This window comes from Schistocerca americana, chromosome X, assembly GCF_021461395.2.
Source record: "Schistocerca americana isolate TAMUIC-IGC-003095 chromosome X, iqSchAmer2.1, whole genome shotgun sequence".
Lineage (NCBI taxonomy): Eukaryota > Metazoa > Arthropoda > Insecta > Orthoptera > Acrididae > Schistocerca > Schistocerca americana.
The window spans coordinates 966,855,030-966,867,554 of NC_060130.1; the positions used below are offsets into that span (position 1 = coordinate 966,855,030).

Consider the following 12,525-nt stretch of genomic DNA (forward strand, 5'->3'; position numbering starts at 1 on the left):
AGCATGCCGCGACAGCGTGGACGTGAACCGTATGTGCAGTTGACGGACTTTGAGCGAGGGCGTATAGTGGGCATGCGGGAGGCCGGGTGGACGTACCGCCGAATTGCTCAACACGTGGAGCGTGAGGTCTCCACAGTACATCGATGTTGTCGCCAGTGGTCGGCGGAAGGTGCACGTGCCCGTCGACCTGGGACCGGACCGCAGCGACGCACCGATGCACGCCAAGACCGTAGGATCCTACGCAGTGCCGTAGGGGACCGCACCGCCACTTCCCAGCAAATTAGGGACACTGTTGCTCCTGGGGTATCGGCGAGGACCATTCGCAACCGTCTCCATGAAGCTGGGCTACGGTCCCGCACACCGTTAGGCCGTCTTCCGCTCACGCCCCAACATCGTGCAGCCCGCCTCCAGTGGTGTCGCGACAGGCGTGAATGGAGGGACGAATGGAGACGTGTCGTCTTCAGCGATGAGAGTCGCTTCTGCCTTGGTGCCAATGATGGTCGTATGCGTGTTTGGCGCCGTGCAGGTGAGCGCCACAATCAGGACTGCATACGACCGAGGCACACAGGGCCAACACCCGGCATCATGGTGTGGGGAGCGATCTCCTACACTGGCCGTACACCACTGGTGATCGTCGAGGGGACACTGAATAGTGCACGGTACATCCAAACCGTCATCGAACCCATCGTTCTACCATTCCTAGACCGGCAAGGGAACTTGCTGTTCCAACAGGACAATGCACGTCTGCATGTATCCCATGCCACCCAACATGCTCTAGAAGGTGTAAGTCAACTACCCTGGCCAGCAAGATCTCCGGATCTGTCCCCCATTGAGCATGTTTGGGACTGGATGAAGCGTCGTCTCACGCGGTCTGCACGTCCAGCACGAACGCTGGTCCAACTGAGGCGCCAGGTGGAAATGGCATGGCAAGCCGTTCCACAGGACTACATCCAGCATATCTACGATCGTCTCCATGGGAGAATAGCAGCCTGCATTGCTGCGAAAGGTGGATATACACTGTACTAGTGCCGACATTGTGCATGCTCTGTTGCCTGTGTCTATGTGCCTGTGGTTCTGTCAGTGTGATCATGTGATGTATCTGACCCCAGGAATGTGTCAATAAAGTTTCCCCTTCCTGGGACAATGAATTCACGGTGTTCTTATTTCAATTTCCAGGAGTGTACATGTGGTGCTCCTCAAGGTTCCATACCAGGTCCACTACTTTTTCTTGTGTATATTAATGACCTGTCATCTGTTACATTACCAGATGCCAAGTTTTGTCTTATTTGCAGATGATACAAACATTGCAATAAATAGTAAATCAAACATAAATTTAGAAAGGGCAGCTAATCAAATTTTACTGACATTAATAAGGGGTTCATAGCCAACTCACAGTCACTAAATTTTGAAAAGACCCACTATATGCAGTTCAGAACTTCCAAGAGATTTCCTTCTGGTGTGTGTATAAAACATGATGACATGGAAATAGGAGAAGTTGACAGCGTAAAATTCTTGGGATTACAACCTGATGATAAATTCAGTTGGGAGCAACATACTAACGAACTGCTGAAACACCTAAACAAGTCTGTGTTTGCAATGCAAATGAGGTCAGACATAGGAGATATAAATATAAAAAAAACTGGCATATTTTGCCTATTTTCACTCCATTATGTCATATGGTATTATATTTTGGGGTAACTCCACAAACAGAGAAAAAAATTTTAGAGTACAGAAGTGTCTAATAAGAGTAATGAGTGGTGTAAATCCAAGAACATCATGTTGAAACCTATTCAAAGAATTGGGCATATTAACCACAGCTTCTCAGTATATTTATTCCTTAATGAAGTTTGTTGTAAATAGTACATCTCTTGTTCCAACTAACTGCTTAGTACACAGTATCAATACTAGGAATAAGAACAATATACATAAAGATTTAAAATCACTTACTCTTGTCCAGAAAGTAGTCCAGTATTCAGCAACACATATTTTCAATAAGTTACCAGCAACCATTAAGAGTTTAGTTTCAGACAAGGCACAATTTGAACATAATTTAAAAGAATTTTTGGTGGCCAACTCCTCCTATTCTATCCATGAGTTTCTCAACAAGTGCAAGACCATTTTAATGAAAATTTATTATACTTTAATTTTTGACAATACTTGGTTGTAAGAGCCAAGTAACTACCTACTGTGTGAATGATGGATGTATGGAAAGCAGATGTAAGTCTTAAGTCTGTAAATAGTGGAAGTTTAATTTTAAATCTTGTACATAATCTGACTGTTCTTAACTGAGAATCACTCAAATGAATAATTTACTTTAATTTTTGAAAATACTTGGTGGTAATAGCCAAGAAACTAGCAAATGTCTGAATGATGGAGTTAATAAAAGCAGATGTAAGTATTAAACCTGTAAATATTAGAAGTTTAAATTTAAATTCATGTACATAATTTTACTGTTTATTGACTGAGGATCATTAAAATTAATGAAACTCAAGTTTTTCTAATTACATTTTTGTAATGTGTTTATCTGACATGTCCCTCTTTTATGGGTATATGTAATGAATAATTAACCCAATCTCTAATCTAATCTAATCTAATCTCATCAACATGCAATAAGCAGCTATGTATCCAGTTTTTTCTATAACACTAGCCAATAGCAGTTACTTTTATTCAGACCAGTTCTTTAATATTTCTAGCTGTTAACAGCCAATCAGAAACACTTATTTCAACCAATCAACATTAGCCTGTTTTAGTGAACAATCAGAGAGACTTATTTGAACTAGTCACCATTAGTCCCCTGATCTCTATATATTATCCAAATTTTGTTTCGTACGTTTTATGGCTGTGGCTTGTTTAACGAAGTGCAGTGTAAATGTGTCGTAAAGTAATATTTAGTAAAAAATGGATTTCAAGTCAAAATTGTATTCAATCTGTTTAGGGAAGAAGGTCATGCAAGAGTACAGAAGAATTTAAGGAGTGCTCTGGAGTGGATGATAAATATCCTAATGTATTGTAAGGTGGAAAAATTTGCAGTAAATGTGGAAAAGAGAAATGCAAAACCCAACAATCACAGCAGATGTTGCCTCAGTTGTGTCAGGTACATCCAAAGAAGATTTAAGTGAAGATAAAGTAGCATTAGATCTGGCACTCGATGCTTTAAATAGTAGCCTTCAGTATTTCAGTGAATCTCCTGTGAAGAAAAAGAGGCTTCAGAGTGAGAGAAAGTACCCAAAGGAAAAACTGAAAAAATAGACTCTGTGTTGGAGAATACTTACGTGGCACAACCGGAAAAAGGAGAGTGAAAATTGAGAAAGTGAAATTATCAGCCAGATGAAAGATAACTTTCACAATTCCGACCTTATGTGCAGCAAAACACAAATTCTAACTGTACCTCCAAAGAGTTGGCATATAAGGAAAACTAAGAAAAAAGTTTTTGCTTCAGATTACATGGTACGGAGATCAAACAAGTTAGTAGCAGAATATGGTACATTAGCGACACCAAATCCAAAGCCAGGTAAGACATTATATGAGAAAATTGTTCAGTGTGTGCGTAATTTTTACTGTGATCATGAAGTGAGCCGTATGATGCCAGGAAGAAAAAGACTGTCTGTGAAAGAAAATGGAATTACAGTACGTAAACAAAAGCAGCTCGTGTTTCACAACCCTAAGAAACTGTGAGCATATTTCAAAGATAAATACCTAGATATAAATATTGGATTCTCCAAATTTTGTGAAAAATGATTGAAGGTTGTAAAATTAAAGCACTAACAAAGGGTGAAGAATACACATTACCATCATACAAGCACTGTGTAGCATTTGTTACATGTAATCCTGCACTACCAGCATGTTTCTTAGGTTCATGTCCCTATTGTCCAGGCATGACAAGACTGATTATCTGTATGGTCTTTTTGCTAAGAACTGCATTGACAAAATTGCTTATAAGTGTTGGTTAACTACAGGCAGGGTAGTTCTACAGGCTATAACAAAGTCAACAGATGATTTCATTGAGGCATTTGCATCGAGGTTACAACAGCTCCTACCACACTCATTTATCTCCCAGCAGCGGTCACATTTCTGTAAAATCACTACATAAGGTCTCAAAGTAAACGAGTTTCTTGTTCTTTGTGACTGCAGAAAATTACTCCTTCACCATTCAGGATGAAGTACAAGGATTCCACTCCAATAATTCACAGGCTACAATTCATCTATTTTAGCTTCCTACAGAGACTCAAGCACTAATGAAATATGACATGTATCATACGTGGAAATATCTGACTGCCTTCAGCATGATACAGTGTGTGTTTATTCTTTCCAGACAAATTTCATCAATTTCTTAAAATGTCCGTTTTCATTACTTTTTGGATAGATGTGCTCCCCAATACAAAAACAGAAAGAACTTTATGAATCTGTCCTACCATCAAGAAGATTTTGATGTTACAGCAGAATGGCATTTTCTTGCTACAGCGCATGGTAAAGGACCTTGTGATGGGGTAGCAGGGACTGTAAAGAGATTAGCAAGACTTAAAGAGATGATCAAGACTTGCCAGTCTCAAGCGACTTTACAAAAATCATATTCTGACATCACGACAGTTGTTTGAGTGGTGCAAGGAAAATATTTCTTCATGTGTCTTCCATTATATAATGGTTTCCCATCATAATGAAGATACGGCCAAGCTGAAACAACGTTTCAAAAATACAAGGACGATTCCAGGTACCCATAAGCTTCATTGTGTAATACCTGTTAACAAAGGTTTAGTAAAGACAAAGTCATATTCTGCTTCTTTAGTGAGTAGAGAAGAGTCAGTGATTGCTATAGTGAATGAAATGCTGTTAACAAATATACATGGATTTGTTGTCTGTATGTATGACAGTCATTGGTGGGTTGCATATGTCTTACAAACATGTGAAGAAACAGATGAAGTAAACGTCAACTTCTTGCATCCACATGGACCATCTCCATCATTTGTGTTTCCTGCCACACCAGACACTTGTGTCATCAGAAAATGTGAGATTATCAGAAGAGTGGATCCAGTGACACAAACTGGAAGGACATACACTCTCCCTGCATCAGATCCGGCAAACATTTAACAATTTAGTTGGAGAATTGTGAGGTGAGATCTAATAACTTTTCATTGCCTTTTCATTACAACTGTAATGTAAATAATTCATAATACCACTATAATAATGTAAACCATATTTTTGTACAATATTACTTATGGATTGTACTTTATCATAATTTGTGTTTCATGTGTGTGTGTTACCTTCATTTCAGTAGTGTACTGGTGCTGACAAAATAATTTTTTGTGCACGATGCCTTTGGTGTGCCATTTTGATATTTACCATATATTTATAGTAACATACTGGAGCAATTAAATATATATAATTTAAAAAAAAAATTGAAGATGCGGTGTGTTTTGAGATATCCAAGGTGAAAGGTCAAGGTCAATGACATTTAGTATGAAAATTCTCAGAAACTTGCCATGTAGCATATTAATGTAAAGGTCTATTCGTTAGCTTTCCAATGGTACCATTTTCATTGCTGTAACTGAATTACAACCAGAATTACAGTCATTTATGTTGTGACAGACACATGTAAATTTCGCACTAATTCCAAACTTTACATACCTATAATTTTCTTCACAGTTGTAACACAGACCTGTAAAGTGGTATTTTTCCATCTTTTATCTGGCTCATTGAATGCACCAAATTTGAAAGAAATCTGAGCTGATCAGGTTGAAAATCTAACTTTAGTGCATTGAATTGGCATACTACAGATGTCTACATGATCTTCACAGTTGCAGGAGAAAGGCCTATTCCACAATTGGCACTCTTCTCAACTGGAAGATGCTTGTCAACCACTGCCAACAGGTCTTCCAGCTTTTGGCAGACAACTAGTCAATCATGTTCCTGCAACGATCACAATCCCTAGCTGTACCTATTGATGAAAGTGCATAATCTACTTAAAGTTTATGGGATGAAAAACATGCAATTAACTCTGTAGAGTGGTGTCACCCAAACTAGGCTAATCCACTGAATACAATAATCCCAAAAGCACAATCGTATAAAGCTGAACGAAGAGACTATTGCCAGTACTGTACTCATAATGTTACTCACTAAATTTCGAAATGCATGCCTATCAATATTAAGGCATTACACACAACATAAAATGAAAAGGATTCAAGGCAAAAGCTAATTTAAAAGACTGCAGGAATTGGAAATCTGGGATTAACAAACATTCAATACTGTTCACCAACTCACAACCACATGGTTACCTTTCAACCTAACATAAACCCCATGTCACACTACAAAGCAGTAAGTCACCACAACTAACATTCCAAACATCAATACAGATGCAAATGAAAAACTGGAAAAAACAACATTCCTTTTAAGAAGAACAGTGACTGACTTATTATGAACTTCTGTTTATTTTTGGCACAATGATTGTATCATAAGAAGTGATTGCGTCACAAATAAACAGAAGTTCACAAAGAACTACTGTCAATGATTTGTTCTCTTTCTGTTTGTGCAAGTACATCACACTCCATGTCATCTTTGTATCACACAATGAATCCTGCACCAGTACATTCAGTTGAACCTAAAGCTGCACTGTTAAAATACAAATTACAAAATACAAACACAAGGAAACAAAATGAGTCTCGGTGGCTGTTAACACTATCGACATTTATGTTTATCATGCAGGTAAGAAAAATAACATCTTTTACAACTGACTGTAACAAAAGACAGACATTTTCTTATCTATGTAATTGAAGTAACAACTAAAAAGATATATGAATTTAGTAATTGTTCTCGAAAGAACAGATACCATTGATGACCGTGCAGCTTCTCTAGAATAAATGATAATTAATTGAAACCCTCAGCTGTCAACAGGTGTTGTTGATATACCTCTATGGGGACAGCTGAAAATGTGTGCCCTGACCGGGACTGGAACCTGGGATCTCCTGCTTACATGGCAGATGCTCTATCCATCTGAGCCACCAAGGACACAAATGAATACTGCGACTGCAGGAACTTATCCTAATATCTATTAGGTACATCATGTATATAGATTGTGGACAGTTGGGAATGTGGGTCTCACGGGAAGCGTGCAAGGGGTAAGTCCCTGCAGTCGCACTATTCATCTGTGTCCTCGATGGCTCAGATGGATAGAGTGTCTGCCATGTAAGCAGGAGATCTGCGGGTTCGAGTCCCGGTCAGGGCACACATTTCCAGCTGTCGCCATTGAGGTATCTCAACAACACCTGTCGGCAGCTGAGGATTTCAATTAATTATCATTTAACGGAAAAAGAATTTATCAAAGTACAGGGTGACACAGAAAAAACGAGAACATTTCCAGAATCCAATAAAACTAGGATTGATGAAGGCAAGAAATTGCATTCATAGTAATTGGAACCTTACAACTTTGCCATTTATGAAACGTTGAGGGCATAAACTCCTGTACAAATACATTCGTGAAATCTGCTGTTGAGATTCCTCATTGACCACTGCAACATCTCAGCTGGGATACTGTGAATTGCATCCCGAATTCTCTGTTTTAACTCATCCAGGGTACTTGGTTGAGTTGCTCTTGTGGTACCGCCACAAGGGGAAAAAAAAATCACAAACAGATAAATCTGGTGATCTAGGGGGCCAGGGGATGTTACCAAATCATGATATCACATGGTTGCCAAATAATTCTCACACATATGCAACTGACTGCTGTGCAGAGTGTGATGTCACTCCGCCCTGCTGAAACCAGGCTTCTTGAACATTTGGAAAGTTGTTCAATGCAGCTGTAACGAAAGTTTGTAACATCTCTATGTAATGATTGGAATTGAGGGTTATTGTTTTTTTCCCCCCGTTAATTTGCGAAAAAATACAGCCCGATAATCCGAGGTGATGAAACACTACACCATACTGTCACTTTACTAGCGTGTAAAGGGGGCTCATGAAAGTCATTAGGATTTGTGTTTGCCCAGTAATGGTAGTTTTGTTTATTCACATAACCCGTGATATGAAAATGTGCCTCATCTGACATCCACAATTTTTTTAGAAATTCTTAATCATTGTTTGTTTCTGTTATCATTTGTTGACAGAATCCTAATCATAAACGGAAATCATTGTCCTTCATTGTAGCACCATCTGTAGTTTGTATGGATGAAATTTTAAATCAAGATGAAGAATTCTGCGAACACTCCCAGGACATTCCAACCATTGCTGCTTTCTTACGAACTGAACATCATCGGCTCCATAATACAGACTCGCTTTCAAAATCAATGTTTGCACAAGAACACACACTTCTTGGTCATCCTGTTGGTTTCCTTCTTGAAGGCACATCCAGTCTCTTCGAAGTTATTAATCTAACCTGTTATGGTGTGTTTCGACGGTACGGCATCATGACATCCTAAATTATAAAAATGTCTAAACTCCCTCTGTGCTGCTACCAATCTATCAGTTTCTTTAAAACATTTCTATGGCTATCGCGTGGTGTTGTTCGTTCCACTGATCCACAATTACTGAAATGACTGACTGTTTGCTTGCTAACTGTCATGGACCTGCAGTGCTGCCACCTGCCCATGGCTGCCACTACTCATTTCAAACATTCCCATTACTCTGTGTAACCCTGTATTAACAACACTAGCAATGTGTGTGCACGCCATTTCAAAACAAATGAATCAAATTCTGTGTGATAAGAACAATATTGAGACTAGAACCACATCAAAGGTCAAAGCAGTGGTTGGAAGCCCATATCCTTGCAGCAAGAGAAGCATCCTTATTTCCAAAAAGGTAAGGGCAGTGTTTTCTAGGATATAAAACAGGTGTTTATTATTGATTTCACTGAACAGTGTAAAAGAGAAACTGGTAATTACTGTGAAAGTCCTGTGAAGTAAATGAATAATGAAAAATGAGAAGCAGCATGGACTGCAAATAGAAACAATCATTCATCAGGATTATGCATCTTTCTACAAAGTTGCCTAAGCCTATTCACTCCATTTGGCACCTCACTGGTTTCCAAACATGTCCATGCCTACAGAAATTTGTAGTACGAAAATGTTTAGAGCCTAACTATGGGATTATGATTCCACATACTAATGTCAGGGATAGAATCAACTCAGTGGAAAAATGCTTGACAAATTCATTGGCTTAAAAATTAATTATCTAAAAAAAAGAACTGTCTTCTGTGCACTTTGTAAGTTTTAGTAAATACTTTCCATTCCTCTGAGCTCAACTTGTGTGTTAAACTTTAACACTCCCCAGCCCCCAGCCCATGCTCCAAAATCTTTGTTGTGGGGACAGACTGATCTTTAGAGGGCCAATGTCTAGGTTACAATTTGGTTATCAGTTGGCAAAGCAGTATAGCAGAGTTCAACTGTAAAGATGAGCTTTATCTAGTGAACCCACCAACATTTAAAGAAGTTTATGTAGTCCTTAATATAAGGAGCAGTCAAATGAAAATGAGATGGATGGGGAAAAAGTAGGTAAACTGTTTATTATTTCAAAAGTAATCACTATACCTGTTAACACATTTACCTCACTGTAAGATAAGACAGTCAATGCCTTCACAGAAAACGGTTTGAAACTGCCTATGGAGCCAAGATTGTACCCACAAATTGCCAAGGCTGTTTCAATTAGTGCAGATGGTATGATGGAAAGCCATTGCACATCCTCCATACAGTCCCAATCTCTTCCCATGTGGTTTCCGTATTTTTGGAGACCTGAAGAAAGACATCTGAGGCCATCAATTTTCCTTGGACAAATTAGCGCATGGCTGGGTACTATCACGGTTCCATAGACAATTGTAAACATTTTTCCATGAATGTTTTGACTATCTTGGTTAGAGTGGTATAAATGTATTAATAGTTATGGTGATTACTTTTGAAATAATACACAGTTTACTTACTTTTTGCAATATCTCATTTTCATTTGACTTCCCCTTATAGTACACCAAAAGAAAAATCATCAGAATCTGATGGAGTCAGTGTAGACATGATCAAAGCAACTGTCCCACTAAGAATATAGTCACTTTTTCACAATAAAGGATGGCAGCCAAAAACAGTTGCAGGATAGAATTTTTTTTTTTTATTAAAAAAAAAAAAAAAATTCTATCCTGCAACTGTTTTTGGCTGCCATCCTTTATTGTGAAGAATTTTAACAGTTGCTGCTGCAGCCATGTTTAAAATCTTGATATAGTCACTTCATAGAGTACCAGGTGCAATATGGAATAATGGGGAAATTCCAGACAATTGTAAAATACATTTAAATTTTTTTGTCTTCAAAAATGGAAGCTGAAAGAAATGTAGCAATTATACAGGAATCACAGTACTACATGAGTACAGGAAGAGCAGTATAGTTTCAGAAAATACGGTGCAACTACAGACCTTATAAACTGCACTCACAATGTAACTAAAAAAGCACTAAGAGAAGAAAACAGACTTAACACATGTATTTTTAGATCTTGAGAAAGTATCTGATAACCCAAAGAAGAGCATCTGGTACAGCCTAAGAAAGAAAACTGTACCCTCAAGGCTAATTCAGAAAGTTAAATTACTTTACTAAGGCAGCTGCAGTTGCATACAGATAAATTTGATTGGTTCCAACTAAAGGAGTACAACTTCCCTACTACCTTTTATTATTGTCTTGGAGGAAGTTATGAAAGGAACAAAGCAGAACAATAATAAGGACTTAAAACACATCTGGATTTGCAGATGATATAGTAATTTGCGGCAATACAACAAAACAAGTCCTGGCGAGGAGGGGGTGGTGGTGGTGGTGGTGGTGGTGGTGGTGGTGGCACACATCTAGAATAGGCAACTAAAAACACATGGATTAACAATATATCAATCAAAATTGGTTGCAATGTCAATCAACAGGCTGAACAAGAAAGGATAAATAAGGCTGGAACATACACAGCTGGAAAAAGGATAAAAGTACAAGCATCTTGGGCGCATCACTTCAAGTGATAACAGGATACAGCATGAGATCAATAACCAAACATATATTTTTTTTAAAAAAAAGAGCTCAGTTCAACCATCTGAGTTTGAAATCTACTCTGGAATGAACAAGTCCCCTCGAGAACAAAACAGATTCTCTTTTGTCACACTTTATCACCATAATATGGCACAGCTTAGAAATCTGCACTGCAAACATACGGGTCAACAATAAACTGCAAGCCACAGATATACTTATGAACTATGGTCAAGAAAAATAGGAAGAATAGGCTAAAAAGAAATGAAAAAAATTAAGGGAAGGAGTGTGCATGTGCACATCCCCAAGAAGGGCCCATTTGAGATGGTTTTGCCGTGTCAAACGAAGTTACACAGAAAGGATAGCAAAAAAAGTGGCTACACACAAATGTGATTGGTAGAAGAGTGATAGGATGACCAATGGAGAGGTGGCTAGACCAAGTAGAGGAGGATACAGAAACAAGAGGAATCTGCTATGATACAGTCCTGAAAGAAGAATGGCACCAGGACAGACTGAAGTGGGGGGGCACTCAAAAACCACACCCAGGTAACTGGAGTGGAACACTGATGATGGTAATGTGAATATGAAATAAAGATTGTGTAACAGGCTGGTAGTGCAGCCTGATAACTACAGTCACACAATATTTATTTCTGTTATGAGAAGTATAACATGCATGTTTTATATATGTCATTTATATTTTAGCTGTGAGTATTTCTCACTTGCTGTATGCATTTGCATGTTTTACACTTTATGTTAATTTTGTTTCTATTATGAAAATAGTGGAAAATCCTTTACCACTGTGTTTTTCAAATTTTGATTAATCATGTGTATACTGTTATATCTATAGGTTGTGCAGCGAAATGACTACATATAAATTCTATTATCTATGTAAATGGATTGACAAGTCCTACATTAACATCTTTGTAATAAGATATTATAAATCAATACAGTGCAATAAAACTAGAAATTACAAAGATACTAACCCACATAATGTGTCACACCACACAGACACAAAATTTTGTATAATGGTGTATCAAAGTTCACTTGTATTCAGCAGTCAAATGCTTACAATGTTTACAACTATTTGTGTCTGGTATAAAGCTAAGATCAGGATTGCTTCCGTATTACTGACAGATATCAGAATCTACACTCCTGGAAATGGAAAAAAGAACACATTGACACCGGTGTGTCAGACCCACCATACCTGCTCTGGGCACTGCGAGAGGGGTGTACAAGCAATGATCACACGCACGGCACAGCGGACACACCAGGAACCGCGGTGTTGGCCGTCGAATGGCGCTAGCTGCGCAGCATTTGTGCACCGCCGCCGTCAGTGTCAGCCAGTTTGCCGTGGCATACGGAGCTCCATCGCAGTCTTTAACACTGGTAGCATGCCGCGACAGTGTGGACGTGAACCGTATGTGCAGTTGACGAGCTTTGAGCGAGGGCGTATAGTGGGCATGCGGGAGGCCGGGTGGACGTACCGCCGAATTGCTCAACACGTGGGGCGTGAGGTCTCCACAGTACATCGATGTTGTCGCCAGTGGTCGGCGGAAGGTGCACGTG

The 12,525-nt window shown here is 38.9% G+C and overlaps 1 protein-coding gene across 1 annotated transcript in view; it reads right to left on the reverse strand.

Annotated features, from left to right (window-relative positions):
• LOC124555342 overlaps window positions 1–12,525 on the reverse strand; it is an 856,442-nt gene that overhangs the window by 821,888 nt on the left and 22,029 nt on the right. The gene's annotated exons all lie outside the window — the stretch shown is intronic.